This window comes from Gavia stellata, chromosome 14 (genome assembly GCF_030936135.1).
Source record: "Gavia stellata isolate bGavSte3 chromosome 14, bGavSte3.hap2, whole genome shotgun sequence".
In the NCBI taxonomy this organism is placed as follows: domain Eukaryota; kingdom Metazoa; phylum Chordata; class Aves; order Gaviiformes; family Gaviidae; genus Gavia; species Gavia stellata.
Window position 1 is genome coordinate 13,895,869 of NC_082607.1, and position 21,851 is coordinate 13,917,719.

Genomic DNA, 21,851 nt, shown 5'->3' on the forward strand with positions numbered 1-21,851 from the left:
AAACCATGTTAGTGATGATAAATTCATCCAAATTACAATATCAAAGGGAGAAAATTGCACCATATGAAGAGGAAGTTAATGAACAAATGCCTGTATTCATTGCATGCGTTATTTTTAGAGCTGAGTTGGGAGGGGGGGTTGTTTGTTTCAGGGGATTTTTTTCTTAATTCCTATTATCATCAGTAGACATCAAATTAGATAGAAAAGATGAGAGGTGTATTATCCCTGTAACGTTGCCCAATGTCCATCCTATATCTCAAAAAGTTGCATCCCTGCACACAAAATTCCAGCCCTTCCATGACTATTGCAGCTGACTTCGGACAAAAATGTCTATATTCAAGTCCATTGTGTGCATTGATGACAGGTCCATGTTACGCTTCTGTTGCAATGGAATGTGATTCATCGCTGTGCCTTCAGGATGTTACAAATGTACTGCTGTAAAAAGGGGAAACAGTCCTGAATCCTCTCTCTCTGCTGCAAGCCCTAATGTACCATATGCTGAATGATACTGCACTTTAAGTTAATAATGAGGTACAGCATCATAAGGTCAAAGCAGTGATGATCAAACTGAACATACGCTGTGGCTGTCCACTCCTACTAGATGTAGACCTCCAACTATTGATGGTGGTGTTACCAAGGCAGAAATATTTTTTGCAGGAGATATTCCTAACATGCTGTAAAAAAATCTTCCATGCAGACCAAGGAAAGTAGGTATCAAATGATCTGGAAATGTCTTAAGTGTTAATTAACATTTTCATCGATAAAGTGGAAAAGGGGTGAAACAGCAGGCTAATGAAGTCCAATAATTTGTTAGGAGGAGTCTCATAAACATTTCTGGGAAACAATGCAACTTAATGGGGGAATGGATAACAATGTAAAAAGAATTCCAGAAAAATACTAAGTTAGAGAAAGAGAAGTATGTCAAGAACCTATTGGTGGAGAGACATGATTTTTTTCCCTTTTTTTTGTAATCATAACCTCTTCACTGAAATAGAATATGAGTGAACATTGCTTCTTTGATCACTGCTGAATGTCTCTTTGTTACATTCCCTGTCTTCAGGGGGTAAATGCAAGAAGAAACAATGTGAGATCTAAAAAGGGAGATGGAAACTGTTTACCCAAACAGCATTATATCAGTTATATTTGATTGTTTGACAGTTGGCCATCTTATTAGAATAATTTTGGTTCAGCAAAGCCCTAATTCTATTAGCTACCATGGATATTTTAAAGCAGTTTGGCTCCACCAGTGCTATCTGATAGGGAATGCAGTGTGGAAAGAACCCTTCTTCACAGGGCAATTTCCTCAGGAAAGACTTCACTGCTTGCTGCACATATTCAGTCAGGTGTCTTTTCACTGGATCTTTCTAAATTTATTCATGCTAGTGCATTAGACCCAAAGCTTTCCCTGTAAGGTCTTCAGCCAAAGAGCACAGGGTATTGTAGAGGACTACATAAAAGCAGGCAAACAGGAAAACCCATATAAATTCCATGTTGACTTACAGCAAAATTAATTACATTTCTTATGTAGGTAAGAATTACCCCTCAGTTAGGATTCTGTAATTGAAGAGTTGAAGGACAGGACAATTACAGTGATTTGAGTTGAAAATAAACAGGAATTGCTTCTAAATTACTAGAATGTTTAGGGATTTGGTGTCACAGATTTGAGTCATAGAGTGCACTTTGCTCATAAAAGAGAAGTAACAATATATTTTATTGATATAAAATACTGAGTTAACAAAGTTTGATAGTAAATGCGACAGTGGTTTAACAAGATTCGATGGGCAAGCTGCACTTGATTATTTACTGCATAGAGGACAGGGTCAGACAAAACTGTCAGGGAGACCCTTCCGTTGAGTGGTGAGGTTCAGAAAGGACCTCCTTGCTTTCTAATCTTCTTCTCAGAGAGGAGTCTACGTGTGAATGGATCCAGACTTGGTCAACGGTTTATGTCTAAAGGATTATATATACGCAATCAATCCTTATATCACTTAGCTAAGGTTTCAAATTTTTAGCGTGCAATAGCACTTACCGAGACTTTGTTGCGGCTAGGAATCTCTCAACCTCAAGGAGTAACCTTGAGAGGTGTCCCCACTCAAGGGGAGATCCTGGCGTGCAGCCAGCTGCCGTGCAGGAAAGCTCAAAGGGCTCTTGGGCTGCTCACTGTTTATGGGGGTAAGATGATTGACTCATAGTCATATCTGCATAACAGCTACAGATTTTAGTTTCTTCCAAATCTGTCTTGAGTTGGACATTGACCAGCACCGTGGTTAGGTGGACGCATTGCCATAAATTAGCACTTGGTTATGGTGTTGTTATCTGTCTCCTCTGAATCCACTCTGAGTCAAATGCATCACGACCAGATGCATCCATCATGACCACCACTGGTGGTTATTTCTGGAGCAGGGTTATGGAAAAAGGTCAGGTCAGGAAGCGGGGGGAGCACACCGTCACATTTGGCCAACTTCAAAATGGTTGTGGGATAATGTTTGACTAAGCTAAGCAATGAAAAAAGTTTCTACAAATTTCTTAGCTATATATAATATTAACATTCATTTCTTAAATGTATTTTATTTTCAATAGAAGTGATATGTACATATATCAGTTGGCAATATTTTTAATATATACTTGTTTTGCTTCCTTTAAGTCAAAGTCAACATTCACAATCAGATTCCTTTCAGTTATCTAAAGTTTGTCTGTAAATACATTGCTTTAAATCTGAGGTAGGTAGAGGTGGTAGGCAGGCACTAAAGATAAATTTAACTGCAAATTTTTGAAGTCCAGCACACGGTCTGGAACTGGTTCTTCTCACATGTGCCTGTATACGTATACATATACATTCTCCCAAAATGCCAAGTGACATTTCACTGTTTGAAATTTCAGAGTCCTTCAGATTAGAAGTGCCTTTCAGGTGGAGATGCTTTTTCATGCTGTTCTTTGCTAAAATACAGTGTTGTGAATTGTCATATTTGGTTATGCTACATTGCCTTGTGTCAGGAAAGCAGGCTGTTGGAGCAGTAGAACTGATGAATGATGAACAGCCCTGCTACCCTTGAAATGACATTACTATCTGCATGTGTGGTGGATAATTAGCAGGTTAAGTACCTGCATGATAGTGGTTCCCTAGAGCTTTTATCTTTGAATTCCTTGCTGTGTTTGTGTCCTGTATCTCATAGTTTGGGGTTTAAAAGATAATTCCCATCCTGTATTCATATACTGTATTAGTCATTGCCTTATTCAAATATATCTTATAATATTGCATAAATCAATGTAACAAAAAGCATGGATGTATATTCACAAGCGATTGTGTTGGAAAATTAATATTCATTAACTTGAGCCACAGCTGTTTCATTGTTGTCATCCCTTGCCAATTCCAAAATAAAACATCAAGAGGGAAAATATGTTTCTGTCAGTTCCAAAGGCTCAGATGCTTAAAAAATGCATTAAGACATCAGTACTCAATAGCTTTCAGTCATCTCTGTACGACACTCAACATATATCCACTGTTTTTCTCACGTTCACCCAGAGCTCGCGTGTTTTAGGGGAATTCATGCACATGCCTGTTTATGGTGTTAGAAATAAGATGTTCCCATTAAGTTTCCTAATATTTGTTATGCTTCTCTGTCCCCATGACAGGGGGACAGGTAATTTCTGCCTTCTACTTAGGTCTGTCTAATTTTGTTGCATCATGAATATGAGACATTTTATATAATATGTCCTAAAACCATTAGCTGGTGATGTTTCATTTTTAAATTCTGGCATACATGTTTAGGGTGGAGTGCATGGTTAAAACTGTGGGACATACTATGAAACAAGAACCCAATTGCATGTCTGTTTTGATTTTAATGCATTGATTGCTATCTTTTCATCAGGTTAACAAGGCAGCATAGTACCCTTTTCTCTGCTTACTGTAAATAGTAACATTATATGTGGTTTTCCTAACTTTTCTGAATCTATAGGTAGAGGAAGAGCTAAAGTGATGGTATCTTTCACTTTTTCTTACCTTTGTATTATCTAATGGTTTTGTCTGCAAATATAGAGGACTTTATTGCTAACTCCTTTCTGAAAGAACTATCTCCAAACCTAGCAGAGGCTGATGCTCTCTGTTGATGCACTTTACATCCAACTACAACAGCAGCAGTAGGGCTTGCTGATTCGGCTTCCATAGCTTATCTCAAGGCACCTATCAGAGATCATTTCCCTTGAGACAGCTCACTCTCCCGTTTATATTGATCAGTTTACTCCATGGAGATAGACTGAACTTTGTCATTTTTTACAGATATGCTTGCCTTTCAAAACAAAACCAAAAAAAAGGATTAATGGGTAAATCAAAGAAAAGACGTAGGACTCAAGGCAACGTACAAAATAGAAAGAAAAGGGCTACAAAACCCTATAAATTCAATTCTAAACCATGCTTAACTATTGCTAGATATTCTAACAGAGAATAACAATGAGTTCAACCTGTCACAGCTGAGAATGAAATGTTACTGATGCACTTGAAGGTGGAGTGTACCCATCTTTCCAGTGTTACCCTCGTATGTAGATCTGAAACTAGCTGTGGGAGCTCGTGACTTAGTTAATCCTATTGAGGGCAGCCCTCTGCGGGTTTATTTACATTCCTTTCCAAACATGTCTGAGCTGCCACAACTTGCAGCATAGAACAGGAGGGTATCTGAAATAAGTTCTGATTTAACTTAATGTCCTTAGCTATAAATTTTGCAGTTCAGCAGCTGCTCTACAGAGAGCTGAGCTCCAACAGAGAGGGTGGGAGGGGAACTTCCAAAGAGAGTGGGAGAAGCACTTCAAGGCAGCAACTACTACAGATATCTGAAGGTATTTCATTGAAACAGAGCCTTTAGAGTGGCAGTGCTCAAACTCTGCATTCAACATCGCTAGGAATCTTGTCCTCCCAATTTCCTCCACCATCCCAACAGATTGCTCTTTCTGACCTGTGTCAACTGCTGCTTGCTATAGTTTCTTTGAAAACATGTCACTTGACAACACCTCTGTCACATTTTCAGAATACATTGTGACATTGCACTGTATCCAAGAATGCACTATATCAAAGAATCCATTAAATGAAAGGTAAAGAGGTGTACATAAAAAAGTACATCATACTAAAGGTATGATGTACTCTGCTATAATTGAGACATATTATGACCAGTTGTGGAAATTTACAAATGTTGTTATGTGTTATCTCCGTCTGACACCAAAATTTAAGCCATTGTCTTTTTTATAAAAGTCAATCACATTTGAGACTTGCTTCAGTGGTTTGTGGGGGTTTTTTTGTTTGTTTTGGCTTTCCCCCCCATGTACATTAACGTAATATTTTAAAGAATAACTTTTGTAGCCTAACACCTTGTACATTATACAAGCCTTGAATGATTTTTTAAATTTTTTTTCTTTATGGTCAAGAAATAAAACTTTGAAAGTAAAGGTTAACAGTGTAGAAGTAAATCCTTCCAATACAGCATCAGCAGCAATTTGAGTCATAAGTGACCTTCAATCTAACTTCTATTGACATCAGAGAATTCTTCTAGAGAGCAAGGACAGCACATGGTCTTGTAAATGTTAGTCTCAAATAAATTCACCTTTGCTGCAAGTATTTATATACTAACATCCAGAGTAAGCAAATGTTAGTGCTTTGAGGATTATAAGATTTTAGAAAGATGTATTTGACAAAGTGTGCAGTGAAGAAATGATTAGTTTCTTGGATTTCTTTTTCCTTTTTGCTTTCTCTGATGTTTTCTTGGTGACAAATTGTGAAAGAAGGATTTCAGTTCAGTAATTGTATTTGTCCTTAATATACATTTACTGTATTCCAGGCAATTTACTGAATTGGTGTCTCTCCTTGTGTTATGTACACATTTAAAATAATTCCATGTGAATTGTTGCCTGCTTATATGTTTAAATATAATTATGTTTTCTCTTTGTATCCTCAGCTGAACTAATAAAAGTCTTGCTTCACTTTTTTAGCGTAAGAATGTAAAGTTGTTGCCACTAGACACTGGAGAGTTTTTGAGGTGGGAAGCTGTGTTATTCCTGAGCACTGTTTTTGATAATTCTGTGAGCATGGAGTTCTGATAGACTCTTGAAGTCCTTAAGCCACAGATTTCTGAAGATGCAGTGACAGCAGAGTCAGAGATGGGAGGGATGCAGTAGTTCACCCATTGTAGAACAATGCATATAGCGATCTCAATGCTCAAGTTTTAAGTCCAGGAGTTAGCTGGGTTTTCAGAATAATAAATTCTTTCTTCTTGTACCAGATTTTTTTTTTAAGAAAAAAACCCTCAAACTGGAAGGACATGAGACTGGGTCAGACCTCCTGTCTAAACCACCTAGTCGCTCCTTTATTAGGATTAGTACTTTGTATTGGGCTAAAGCATGAATACTAAATAGAGCCTATGTTCATTTTAAGGTGCCCAAGGAAGAATTTACAACTCTCCCTGGAAGATTATTTCAAATTTGAAGACACAACCCATTTAAACATTTACCTTAAACCTAACTTAAATTTAACTAGGTTCAACTTCCAAGGCTTACTTCTGGATTTACTGTTTTCCAAATTCAGTCCTATCTATGTGGCTTACTTTCCCTTTTTCCAACTGTATACCATTTCCTCTAGCCAAATTAAAATGGTCACAGCCTAACCACTGATCCAAGCCAATCTATGCAGAAGCTTTGTTATCACTCCTCATCACTATGCTATCTTCAAAGACATTAAATAGCATAAAAGTGATGTGGATCCCCCCAGAACCCTAATATATACATCCTCAATCACTGCTGATTTCTTTTTAGGTGACTGTTATCCTGCTCTTTCAGTTCATTCAGTGCTAAGTGAATTTTAGAGTGGACTTGAATGAAGAAAATTTGGTTATTTGGAAAAGAGGTTACTTTGGTACTATCTTGTTCTACACCTACATTAGAAACCCCTGCTGTGGTCATCATGGAACAAGGCTGTATAAACAGCTGAACCTTTTTTTTTCGTTATGAATAGTTAATATGATGTAGCTCTCAGGGTGCATTCAAATATGCATTTTGTATGGGAAAAGGTAATGTCTAGCTAAAAAAAGAGTACTGCTGAGCAGTTACCAACATTAGGTAGCTCTTCCTAATGGAACAATGGAATTTCTTGGCTGTCAGCAATTCTGTTCAACAAATGAAAAATGGAAAAGCACCCAATATAGGAAGAAAATCAAAAGAAAGGCAACAACACGTGCTGTTAAAACATATTTCATTGTACAGATCCTACTAACGGGAGAAAGAATACAGGAGGAGGAAGATAGAAAGGCCAGAGTTTCCACAGAGAGTTGGATCAAAATTCTGTGTCTAGTGAAAACTAATGAGATCAGACAAAGTTTTCTGGTTGACTACAGACTCAGTCGCTTGTGTTTAGGAGTTTAATATTTTCTCTAGCTGTAACATTTTTATGCACTCTCAAAAAGATAAATGAATTGCATATAAGGTGTAATTTAGTTCCTGAAAAATTAAGAACTTTTCAGAGAAAAAAGGTCAAAACAGTAAATGATACTTCTTTCAGGTTTTTTTCCTCTGTATATTTTAAGAAAACCTTAAAGGAAAGCAGAGACTACTTTTTGTTTTGGGAGCTGTATTGGCAGGTAGGAGAACAGAGAAGTCCTTTTAGATCACCTAAAACCAGACTTGACTCTAAGGCAAGAGAGAAGCTTTGTTTGTTTTCCCAAGCTGACTGGAAAAAGTTGATTAAGATTATGTGGAGGACAAGCAGAATCACTTGTTTAAAGCAATAAGATATTCTGAGGGTCTGCATGGATAATTCATAACTAAGGAAGAGATAGTATTAATGTTCATTCATAAGTTGTAAGAGAGTTCGATAGACATTATTCACTGACACAAAAATAAATCAATTGTGTAAGCATTTAATCTGTTGGAACAATAAGTAGGATAAAGCACCTGGAATAAAATTTGCCATGCTTTTTACTCAGAGGCAGAGGATATAGCACTTTTTTTGCTGAGCATCAATTGCTTTAGAGCCAAGAGGTTAAAACATCATTGAATAAGTACCCAGGCTTGCTTTTTGGGAAGTTGTTAAGCACACAACCTATACTTGAATCACATGGTCTGTTCCATAAATTATTTGGATTCTCCTCTGCCCAATACTTCCAGTTCTTTACCTAGCTAAAAGGAAAAACTCAATCCAGCAACTCTTATATTTGAGAATAGAACTACTCACTATGAAATGCTTCTGTCAATGTCAGATCTTGTAGAAAACATACTGACATTGTTGGTTTTTTCCTTTTATGTCAAAATTCAGTTTGAAAATATCCAATTAAGAGTATGTGATATGGTATCAAGATTAAACTAAAACCAAAACATGGAGATTGATCATACAGGCTATAAATTCTTCAGAAGGGACAAAATCATAGAATCATAAAATCATTTAGGTTGAAAAAGAACCTTTCCCCTGATTTTTAGCCATAAACACTCAACACTTTCATCACCATCATCAAGGTCTAGATAGTCAAAACACTCTCTAACACACAGGGCTACCACACTGCCTCTCCTTCCTTGCTGTCGTGGTTTAACCCCAGCCAGCAACCAAGTCCCACACAGCCGCTCACTCACTCCCTCCCGGTGGGATGAGGGAGAGAATCAGAAGAGTGAAAGTGAGAAAACTCATGTGTTGAGACAAAGACAATTTAATAAGTAAAGCAAAGGCCATACACGCAAGCAAAGCAAAACAAGGAATTCATTCACTGATTCCCTTTAGCAGGCAGGTGTTCAGCCATCTCCAGGACAGCAGGGCTCCATCATGAGTAACAGTTACTTCGGAAGACAAACACCATCACCCCAAACGTCTCCCACTTCCTACTTCTTCCCCCAGCTTTATATGCTGAGCATGACATCATATGGTATGGAATATCCCTTTGGTCAGTTGGGGTCAGCTGTCCTGGCTGTGTCCCCTCCCAACTTCTTGTGCACCCCCAGCCTACTCGCTGGTGGGGTGGGGTGAGGAGCAGAAAAGCCCTTGACTCCATGTAAGCACTGCTCAGCAATAACAAAAACATCCCTGTGTTATCAACACTGTTTCCAGCACAAATCCAAACCACAGCCCCCTACTAGCTACTATGAAGAAAATTAACTCTACCCAGGCCACAACCAGCACACTTTCCTATCCTTCCTTCCTAGCTTTGGCTGGAACTCAGGAAAAAAAAGAGAGTTTATGGTCTTTCGAAGAAGGGGCAGGCAACTCAGGAGAACTACAAGGATGTCATGAGGTTATGCAGGGAAAAAACTGGAAGGGCCAAAGCCCAACTAGAACTTAGTCTGGCTACTGCCGTAAAAGACAATAAAAAATGTTTCTGTAAATACATTAGCAATAAAAGAAGAACTAAAGAGAATCTCCATCCTTTATTGGATGCAGGGGGAAACAGTGACAAAGGATGGGGAAAAAGCTGAGGTACTTAATGCCTTATTTGCCTCAGTCTTTAACAGCAAGATCAGTTGTTCTTGGGGTTACCCAGCCCCCTGACCTGGAAGATAGGGACGGGGAATAGAATAAAGACTCTGTAGTCCACGGAGAAATGCTTAGCAACCTGCTACACCATTCAGACTCCCACAAGTCTATGGGGCTAGATGGGATCCACCCAAGGGTACTGAGGGAGCTGGCGGAAGTGCTCACCAAGCCACTTCCCTTCACCTACCAGCAGTCCTGGCTAACCGGGGAGGTCCCAGTTGGCTGGAGGTTAGTAAATGTGACGCCCCTCTATAAGAAAGGCCTATCAGTCTGACCTCGGTGCCAGGGAAGGTTATGGAGCAGATCATTCTGAGTGCCATCAGGCAGCATGTACAGGACAACCAGGCAATCAGGCCCAGTTAGCATGGGTTTATGAAAAGCAGGTCCTGCTTGACTAACCTGATCTCCTTCTATGACAAGGTGACCTGCCTAGTGAATGAGGGAAAGGCTGTGGGTGTTGTTTACCTGGACTTTAGTAAAACCTTTGACACCGTTTCCCATGGCTATCTCCTGGAGAAACTGGTTGCTCATGGCTTGGATGGGCATACTCTTTGCTGGGTAAAAAACTGACTGGATGGCTGGGCCCAAAGAGTTATGGTGAAAGGAGTTAAATCCAGTCGGCGTGCAGTCATAAGTGCTGTTCCCCAGGGTTCAGTACTGGGGCCAGTTCTGTTTCATATCTTTATCAATGATCTGGATGAGGGGATCAAGTGTACCCTCAGCAAGTTTGCAGACGATACCAAGTTGGGTGGGTGTGTTGATCTGCTCGAGGGTAGGAAGGCTCTGCAGAGGAATCTGGACAGGCTGCATCAATGGGCTGATGCCAGCTGTATGAGGTTCAACAAGGCCAAGTGCCGGGTCCTGCATTTGGGTAACAACATCCCCATGCTACAGGCTGGGGACAAGTGGCTTGAAAGCTGCCCTGCAGAAAAGGACCTGGGGGTGTTGATCAACAGCCAGCTGAATATGAGCCAGCAGTGTGCCCAGGTGGCCAAGAAGGCCAACAGCATCCTGGCTTGTATCAGAAACAGTGTGGCCAGCAGGAGCAGGGAGGTGATCGTGCCCCTGTACTCGGCTCTGGTGAGGCCGCACCTCGAATGCTGTGTTCAGTTTTGGGCCCCTCACTACAAGAAGGACATTGAGGTGCTGGAGTGTGTCCAGAGAAGGGCGACGAAGCTGGTGAGGGGTCTGGAGCACAAGTCTTGTGAGGAGCGGCTGAGGGAACTGGGGTTGTTCAGTCTGGAGAAGAGGAGGCTGAGGGGAGACCTCATCGCTCTCTACAACTACCTGAAAAGGGGTTGTAGCAAGGTGGGTGTCGGTCTCTTTTCCCAGATAACAAGTGATAGGATGAGAGTGTCACAAATGAGCGATTTGATTTAGATCACTTAAAGAACCACTGTCAAAGGTATTAGCAAAAGCAGTTTTAATATGATGTTATAAAAGTGCGGCTTAATGAAGTTCAATGGCAAGGTTCACTCTGTTACTGTACTGCACAATCATTTGAACAATGATTCAAAACTACCAAGGCAGATTCAAAGTTACCAAGACAAAAATCAAAGTTACCGAGACAAAAATCAAAATTACCAAGACAAAAAACAAAGTTACCAAGACAAAAATAAAAGTTACTGTAATACAAGGTTATGCACGATATTGGTCGCTTACCAAAGATCTGCCGTTGGTCTCTCTGCCTCAAGGAGCAACCTTGAGAAGTGTCCCCGCTCAAGGGGAGATCACCGCCATGCAGCCAGGCTGCTTAGCAGAAGGAGCTCAAAGAAGGCTCACTTAGGCTGTCCTATTTATCGAATAAAGTGGTTGGCTTGTAGTCATATTGCACGCAATGGAAAAAGTATGCCTGAGACTCCTTGTACCCACAACTTTCTTTGTTCCTTGGTAAATGAGTCTTGGAAAAGCCACCTGCTATTGATGTGTTAATCGCATGATTGATGTTCCAAGCTCATATGCATCGATGCTCACTGTGTCACTCTGGTCCTCTGTGGGTTTTCAGAGAACACATTGGAACTAGAGAAGTTCTTGGCCCAGTTACAGCTTAGGCCTTTACCTCCTTTGAAGCCTGATCAAACTACTGCTAGTTTGGTTAAGGAGTCTAGTGGATCCATTACAGAGAGGAAATGGCTTCAATTTGCACCAGGGGACATTTAGATTAAAAATTTAGAAAAATTTCTTCACTGAAAGGGTTATCAAGCACTGAAACAGGCTACCAAGGGAAGTGGTTGAGTCACCATCCCTGGAGGTGTTTAAAAGATGTGTAGATATGGTACTTAGCAACATGGTTTAGTGGTGGACTTCACAGTGTTAGATTTACGGTTAAACTCGATGATTTTAAGGATCTTTTCCAACCTAAATGATTCTATGATTCTACGATAAAACAAACGGCCTAGTCTGGGAAAGTATTTGATTTGGATATGCAGGAGACCCCTTTTCTAGGGTATGAGCAGATACTCGTGTGATTCTTAATTTCGGCATTCAGGTGGTATGTTTTTTATTCAACTGAAATATTTTAATACTTCCAAAACTTATTTTTATTGCTAACTTTTCTATTGAATTCATGGAAACTTAGTAAAATCTTCACGAGGGACTGAAGCTATTTCAGGGTTCACAGACAGGACAACATTTAGCAGAGTTCCTTGCTTCAGCATTTGCCATCAGAATACCAATGAGAAAAAGACAACATTTTGTTTTCTCCTTGAACTCTAACTGCTGTGTAAATGTGGATGATTTTGATACCAGGATCTTCCTTCTTTAAATGTATACATATATATATATATGGGGGGGGGTATAAATGTAAAAAAAAAATTTGCTATGTTGTCCTGACCCATTGTCATGTCCCCTGGTGTTTCATGATTCAGTAGTCGTGGAATAATTTATCTGCAGTGAACTGACTTACTTGCTGAAGAATGTGACTTACTTGCTGAGGAATGTGTAGGAGGGGGAAGAAATTAGCATATATTGTCGCTTTATACAGTGCTAAGCCTGAATTTCAAACAGATGTTAGTGGATTCATTCTTTTTTTTTATTGATATTCATTCCAGACAGCAATGTCATTGTTTGTAAATGATGTCACTCAACAAATCATGCGGGTGCTTCATTCAGTAAAAGAGCAGTCTAGGAGACATGAAGATATTATTAAGAAGGTCTTAAATGCTTAGCATACAGATATTGCCAGAAAAACATATACGTCTGGTCATGTGAACATGGAACTAATGAGATGATTAGTCATATTGTGCAGACCAGATATTTTTATAGCTAAATGACTGACCACTCAAAGGGGTTGATATTTTTTTTTTTAATACGGGAAGCAGCAACAGTAAATGATGATGTTTAGAAGCAATGTTGTCTTTCCCACTGAAATTCATTTATCTGTCTGTCTTTATTTCTTTCCTCAGCAACTGCTTTACAGTTTAATTTGCCTTGTTTTGTTATTTGCACCCCAATGAGGCATAGATGCAATGAAAACATGATTTATTGCTGAAGATAAACATGAGCTAAGAAAAGCTTTTAGGTCATCATGAAAGGGAAAACTTAACGATAAAAAAGTTGAGGTACCATTCCCATTATTCATGTTAGGGCAGTAGCTCAAACAAGATGGTGTCCCTCTTGCAAATTTATTTTTTATTTAAGAACACAAACACAAAGAGGTAGACAATGCCCTTTCTGAAGCGCTTTTGCTCTAATTGAAATAAGAATGGGTGAGAAAATGGGATAGCCTCATTTTATGGATAAGGAACTGAGAATAAAGATAAATCAGTGCTTGGTTCAGTGTCTATATGAGCACGTGTTTGCTTTTAGAGTGAGTAGTTCCATTTCAATTCACCAGTGTATTCAGCGTGATTTATACCAGCTGAGGAACCAGCCCAAGGAGTTCTCCTTTTATCAGTTTGTCTAGTCCTTGAAGAATAACATCATCCTTCAGCTGCTTTTTGCTATGCAAATGAAATACTGTAGATTTTAAACATAGAAGTGAGTTTTTATCAGTCTGCCATATTTTTCCATAGATAACTACATGGTCTAATTGGTTTGATTCAAACTACTGACACCAATATGCAAATCTGGTTGAATAGAGTGTGTTTATATGGCAGCTTCCTTCTGAACCATTGACTGAAATATGAGTGCTTAAAATAGATCTGTGTGGAATATTTTAGTAGTTTGCAATTATGCACATTCTCTTTTGTCTATGCCGAGCCCTGTGAAGCTAATGACAGTACTGGTCAACTGCTCTTCCCTAACCTAGCGCAATATATTTTAGAAGATCTTAGTGCTTGCAAGTTTTTTAAAATTGAGTTAGAGCAGAAGCAGCATATTTTAAATAGCTGTTTATGTAGCACAGTTGTTAGAAATGCATATATATGCTTGTGTGAGGTTAATGTTATATTATTCCAGCTCTGAAGAGATTTTACTGGAGCATGGGTCTTTCTGACACTTTTTAAGGTATTAGTTTCTTTCTCTTTTTCTTTTTTTTTTTTTAAATAGTGTGTGGTTATGGTCTTGTAATAACGTCTCTGACTAGTTTCTTGTCTGTACTCTTTGCCCCTTTTTTTTCTTTCAACGTCCTTCCACAATCTGTTCAGGCCAGATATCAGGTGGGCCATGCCATCATGTCAATTATTTCCATTGGAAGGACTGCCAGTACAACCTTCTACTGTTCATTTTTTCATTAGCATGAAACATCCCATTTCTGTGCAAAAGTCAAAAACTGTTTATGCTTGCATCTCTGGATTGCTACAAAAATATGTAGGCTCAGTATGTAATCGTAAGTGACTACAAAATTTCTAGTCTTACTGGAGGGTGTCTGAATTCAAAATAACTGTTTTGTAGGGAAGCAAAAATATGCATATGCTAAGCAAAATTTGAAATACATTAACTCCATTTTCAGAAGTTTTGCTGGCCGGTTAGTATGATTTGATAATATAACAGCTGCACACTGGTTTCTGGCTGTTCTTTATTCAAGCAACAGTAATTATAAACAAGCAAAAGAGTTTCTTGTAAACAAGCAAATATAGATTATATTTATTAGCTCACATCATATAACCGTGTTATGCTCTGATAGCAATTCAGTATCATTATACTAAATAGATTTTTATTAATAGGAATCTTGTATTGATTTCTTGACTTGGTTCTTTTTATTATGTGGAGAAGCCCATACTTCCAAGAGCCCCATTGTTGCAAAAATAAGCATCTTTCATGTATCCACCAAATTACAAATCGACAACACACAAGCTAATGACTACACTTCTGGTTATTGCAAGCCCCTTAAAAGCTGCTGGTATTTTTAAGTACCAGTTTCAAGGAGTAAGCTATTGGACAAGAGTCTCACCTGCTCTTTCAAGAAAAATAAAGGAACTTGCATAGTGGAAAAGACTTAAAAAACATAATTCCTAAGGGCCAAGTAATCAAACGGTAGATGAAACCAGTCAAGTGAATGGCCAGCAATTTAGGATTGTAGAACCCTACCTAAATATGCTTTATAAAGGTGTCTTCAGTTAGGAGCTTGTTTAAGTACTCCTTTGCATAGCTGCAAGAGACAGCTGGATAGAGGGTCTTCCTAAAATGTGCAAAATAGTGTGATATCTAGTTATGTCTTTTATTGCAAATTTACAATGTCGGTTATGTTCTGCCAATCACAAAAAAATAAGATGAAAAAAAAAGTACCCCTGGCCCCATGGAAGTCACTGAGAATGCAACCTGTCATTTCCAAGGAGACAGGATTTTATCCCTGCTACTTTCATCCTCCTTTCTTCATGTTCCTGTTATTCAGATTGAGTCACTGGTGAGGAGTAGGTTACATGAGTAGGGGCACTGAGGTTGCTGGGACTGTTAGTCTGAATAAGATCAGCAGCGTGGGTATTCTGGAGAGCAGAAGTCTCTCTGATACAAACAGCAAACACAGTCTTCCAGCCGGCTTTCACTGCCAGCCTCAGGGTTTGTTCCAGGAGCTGTGTTGCTTTCTCAGTGGGAGTACTCAGCTATCCTCATTCAGCAAGATTCTTCTACATGCTCTTAACTTTCAGACTGCAACTAGTACTGTTCAGCTTCCAGTTGAGAACCTATAAGTACTCTGATGGAAAAAGAAAATGAGATTGAAAATTCCGTGCAACTCCACCAGAAGTAATTTTTAGATGTGGTGAAAAGGAACAATGACTGGCAAATACCGCATTAGAAACTGCTGTGCTTCAGATAAGGCAAAGCTACTTACTATACGCGTTACCAAGTTCGGAACTATTTGCTTATGCAGCTGCTTCCCTATGGGTGGATCCACTGGGGTACAGGGTCAGTTAATTAGGGACAACATCTAAGATTACTGGTCAGAGAGAACTCTATGCAACCTGAGGAGGAGAAATGCAAATGATTCTACAGGAAATAGTATAACAGCATATTGAATTTAAGAAAATCTGTGTACGCCTAGTACAAAATGCTTTTTGGTTGAAAGAGTTTATAATAAGATTAACATATACAGTTTTCCTTAGGACTTTTCCTTAATGACAATACACAGCTGTGGTTCAAGATGTTTACAGAAGTAAACACCATTTCCAGGGATATAAATATGTAGTAAAATTATTCACGCAGAGAAAAATTTAGATTTAAACATACACACATAAAGTTGTATCACTACCAAATTTCTAATGGATTTTTGGCCCCCTAGGATAAAAATGATTAGGACTTAATCTTGTGAGCATGTATTCACCTGCTTAATTTTGTTTCTTTGAATCACTCTATGGAAGTTACATGTATTGTCTTAAACTACAGCTTTCTGTGATGACAACATCCTGGCTTTAAAGGGACAAGAACCAAGAACCCTATCAATCACTTATACCATCAAGTGGAAAAGACAGCAGTATTATGAGACTTTGGATAAAAGACTGATTTCATCACAAAAGGTACCTGTTTGCAAATCTTTAAAAATTGAAATTGTGGGAGGAATAAATTGATCTGTGTGATAGTGGGTGAAAGGACAAAAATATTCAAGAAATATACTAGTTCTTTGGAGTAGCATACAGCTTTGTGATTGTGCTTTCAGGTTCCTAATTTCAAGACACTATAAGCTGCTGGTTTTATAAATATATATATGATATATATATATATTACAGAGAGAGACACCCTACTTCTGCAATGATATCTATTTACACTGGCAAATGGCTAATGTACAGACTTGGAGGATCTCAACATGGGTATAAGATAAAAGAAACAAACATCCATTACAAAAATTGACACCCACATATTCCTTCTTATTCCAGGGACAGGACACAGTTCTGTAGAACACCCAACAAACTCCTTTGAAGTTAGCTTTGCTTTTATGAAGCTCTGCATCTCACTCTCAGCAATAATTTTGCATTAATTAGTAGCCTTACTGAGGAAATCTACTCCAACTCATGCAATTAGATGTTTTTTTAAATTGAAAAGCACAGGATAATTGCAGATGGATTATAAATCTGAGAACAATTTTGAGATTCAGGATTAACATTTTTAGGTTACATGCAAAGTAATCCTTCAGATAACAAATAAAATTACTATGTAACTAGCATATCAAAGCTAATATGTTTCTTCATTACTTTATATCACTTTCTATAAATTTCTATGTATAAGGAATATGGTAAATTCAGACCTGAAGAGAAAAAACTTATTTGTTTTAATTTACACTTGTAAAAATATCTCTCTCTCTCTCTCTCTCTCTCCCTCTCTACAATCACCTTACTGCATTGCCACTTTGTCAGTATGAATGTGCGTACTTCTAGATGTTGAAACTAGTGCTATAAATTGGGTCACAAGGTGTTCAGGCCGTCTGACTAACCAGCAAATACAGCTCACTTTGCAAAAGTGTATTTATAAATCTTGAGTTGCAGGCTGAGTTGCTATGTTTTAGCTAATTGCAACATGTCTTTATAAATATTTGTATAAAACTGTTGAAAGTGTATATTTTCTGGATAAAAATAATTGCATATTTTCTTTAACTCAGCTGAAAGTGTCCATGCTTAATTAGTACTCTGTCCCTGATTTCTCTTTCCCATTTCAGACTTCATATGCACAACAGCCGACTCCTATATACTCTGCTTTTCTTCCCAAATCTGTCTTTGATGAACCTCCTTGCTGGGAGACAGAACTGGGAAGTTGTGATGTAAGACATTAAGAAATGAGAGCAATTTATAGAGAATTACTTGTTAAGATATTATCTTTAAGGACTTGAGGGAAATGCTCTTGATGAGCAAATGAGCAGTAAAAACATAGCTTTTCTCTGGATTTACTCTTTTACACCTTGCAAAATTATTCCAAAGACCAGCCAGTATATCCTAAGGAGATAGAAATCAAGGACATTCATAAGTGATAGAACTTGAGCCAGAGAAGAGCATGTCAAGGTCAGAGCTGTTTTCATTTTGTTGTTAGCTGCTGGTCTCAGTGCTCTCTGGGACAAGATCTGGGACAATGCTCTCTGAGACAAGACCTGGGAATTCTTCCTAGTCCAAGGAGAGCATTTGAAACCACTAATGGTGGTAGATGCTCTGCAGCTTTCAGGATCTTATGTAGAGTGTAATTGGTTGCATGATATGGGACAAAGATCCGTACATGAATCTCAGCATATGTAAATATTTTGCATTTTTTTGTTTTAGCATAGATCTCTGAGGGTCAATAGTAAGATATAAGGTTGAAGAAAAGATAACATGAGGGACTGAAAATGAAAATTGGAATAATGTTGTGGTTGATAGGGACACCCTACTCCAGGAGGACCGTGCAGATTTCTGGGGTAGATTTTAAAGGCCTTCTTTACAGGAACACTTGCAGACACAGGTTTGCTTTTGAGCAGATGTGCTTTTGAGTGGATGTGGCTCTCATGTACAGCACTTTGAATTACATGATTGAGAACAAGCATCTGGGTGAAATCTGGTTATTCATCTACCCCAGCATTTCTGAACACAACATCTATTAAAAAAGGCAAAACAAAATATATAAATTAGGGCCTTGAGACACAGTGTAAATAGAGATACAAAGAGACTTTTGAACACTCAGATTCCCAGCATGACTCTCATAAGAGGCAAACCATTAGGGACCACAATTGTAATTGAATGAGTTTTTGTAGCATGGCCAAGGAAAACACTACATAACCACCCTTACAGATTCTTAAACAAAGGCCAGTTCAATGAGTTAGTAATTTTCTAATACTTAAAAGAAAGTAAATTAATGGATGTACTTCGCCTATCTTGTACAGACAGGCGCAAAGCAACTGTGTAATGATACTAACTCGGTTCAAAGATGGGAGGTTTTGTTAGGAGTTCTTGGTATGCATTGTCCAGACTGACCACTGGAAGAAGCACTGAACCAGTAAACTGTCTCACATAGGAAAACAAATAAAGAAAGAATTATTTCTATTATCAGGACATTTTCCAGCTGAGAAACAAACTTTATATGGTATGGAAAAAATTAAGATTGTGGGAGAACGTATATCAGTGTGGCATTCCGTGTAACAATGTTTTGTTATTGTCATAAAGGTGCTGGCATAGTATCAAAATTTTTCATACCACAAGGTTGTGCAGGGGATTAAAATAGAACTGCCAGCTTCAAAATTTGCAAAGATTTTCACCTTCAAAGAATCAGCTTTATTCTGTTGCTCTATGCCATGGCAACAAATGCATCCATGGTAAGGCAGCAGTTAGGTTTGGCTTTTTGGTAGTTTTGTTACAGAACATCTCAAAACACAAGGTCAAAAATAAGTGAAAAGGAATGGAAAGAATGTAAAAAAGATACTTCGTAATGAACGCACCTGGTATTTAGACATATTAAAGATAAAAACTGTCTCCGCTAACTTTCCACCAACTGACAATAACAATTAACACAAGGACGAATTTTAGAAAAATAGAACAGAGTGCCAAAATTAGTGTCCTAAGGTTGACCTGACTCATTATAATCTCATTATAATGTGAAAACCACACCTCCTAGCTAGAAAACACCCCCAACCCAAATAAGCCCCCTACTCTCTGGACATGAGTAGTGAATTTAAAGAGAACTGTATCTTTAAGATGAAGTAAGAAAGGTACTAACCAATAGTTAATTAAGGGGTAGGATCAGTAGGCGTAACTAACTTTGTTAACTGTTTTAAATACCTGTCATGATTTCAACCCGGTGTGCATGGTAGGAGGAGACATCCCCCATGCACCCAGCGCTGCAATAAACCGATTTCGGCTTTCTAAACTATCATTCGGTTTGGAGAGTTTTCTTCATTACAATTTTTGGTAACAGTTTGGGGTGTTTTTTTGTCACGAGCTGGTTTGACCTTTTTTAGAAACACAATGATTTAGAGTATGAAAACAAGGATATGTGCATACTGGGAGAGCACACACTGAGGAACAGGAATGTTGGTTGCCTCCTCTTTGGTGATTGAAAAGTGTAAGTCTTATGCAAGTGTTTCAGCTATGGTCTGGAGAGTTTTGGGGATATAGGCACGGGAAGCTGAGAGATCTGTTTCCATGAATGGATGAGTTACAAAGCTGCCTGCTCTGCTTGCAAAAATGCTTGCTCTGCACAGATGAGTAGAGGTTGGAAGACCAGAGAAGCAAATTCGTTTTTTTTAATCATTAAGTGGAAAAAACTATCAATTGGATTGGATTACTGTATGCATTTGAGAGGATTTTAACCCACTGATGACTCAAAACATTGCTGGAACTGATCTACACAATTTTTTAGTTGTAAAATACTAGTTATCGAGTTTATTTCTGATTTTGAATGACTAAGGAGAAACTGTTGGTTGTTGGACGGGACAAGCGGCATGGGACGGGATGCACGGTCACTGTTCCAGCCAGCATGCTTCCAGGAGTTGCTGATCAGTCAGGCTGCTCTTGTCCACCCAAGCACGGAGCACGGCTGTGTGTCCGTCTGAGCACCTTGCCTGAAAGTTGCCGGGAGATGGCGCCCAGTATTGTGCTGTGGTGCCAGGGGCTGCAAACACTTGGGAACAGCAAATGGCTTCCTCGGTACATCAAGGAATGAGGAAAAGGTAGAAGGAGCTTATCAGCAGCTCATCCCTGCTGCAGGGTAAAGGGTGTTTAGAGGGCTTCGGCTTTTTCAGTAGGAGCTTCTCTATCTTTAGGAGTTCAGCTTAGTTAGTTAGTTCAGTTAGTGACTAGTGACAGGACTAGAGAAAATGGCCTCAAGTTGCGCCAGGGGAGGTTCAGGCTGGATATTAGGAAAAAGTTCTTTACTGAGAGAGTGGTGAAACACTGGAACAGGCTGCCCAGGGAGGTAGTGGAGTCACCCTCCCTGGAGGTATTCAAGGAGCGTGTGGATATGGCATTGTGGGATGTGGCTTGATGGGCATGGTGCTGTGTGGTGTGGGTGGGTTGTTTTTGGTGTGGGTTGTGGTGCGTTTTGTGGTTTGTGGGTGGTTTGTGTTTTTTGGGTTGGGGTTTGGTTTTGGGTTTTTTTTATGGTTGGACTTGATGATCTTACAGGTCTTTTCCAACCTTAGTGATTCTGTGATTCTGTGATTAGTTAAACTTATTTTTTCCAAAAAGTAGCTTTTTTTTTTTTTTTAATTCTTCCATTCTTTTAGAGTACTGTTAAATACATGGGAAGAGGAATTGAAATTTAACATGCAGTTCTTATTAGAGGCTTTGTTAGAGAAAAAACTTCTCTGATCGGTAAGAATAGAAGTGCAGTGTTTAATTTTGCTATTTTGTATAATAATATTTTTTAAAGCAAAAAGGAGGCAGAGCTGTCTACTTCACTAGAAGGAGGAGGAGGAAACAGGGAGGCAGAGCTTTCTACGACCTGAAGCCTTGGCTCCTTGGTTAGCTGTAGTGCATTCACCTCACACTACTGTAGAGATTGGATTCCGTCGTAGTTGTTATAGCTGAAGAATACTCAATTTGCTTTAACTTTCTTGCTGCTGCTTTCGAGTTCAAATATCTACATTAGCACATTATTAACAAACATTATTCGTGGTGCCCAGTATACCTGTGTCTAGGAACGGAGTATCATTTTAAAGCCAAATTTGATCTCAATGTGCAAATGTAACATTTAATTAAGCCAGTCGTAAATGTAACTGACCTCCAAAGATTTAAATGAAAAGATCAGAAGTTCATTACCAGACCACTGATAACTAAAAGTGAAACCACTGTCACCAGTTAGTCATGCTCTCAGACACAAAAATGCCTCTCTCAGAGCAATGCTTTACGTGCCGTTAAGTCACTGGCAAACACATTTTTATAAGCCTAATCACATCCACAAGTAAATGAATTGGTTCACAGGTAAAATCTCTCTATTTGCCCTGGTAGGTTCAGTTTTTTCAATATTTTTGCTAGTAGAGATGGGAATTAATTTCTCAAGCAACTTTTTATGATTATCATAATGCCTGACCTGA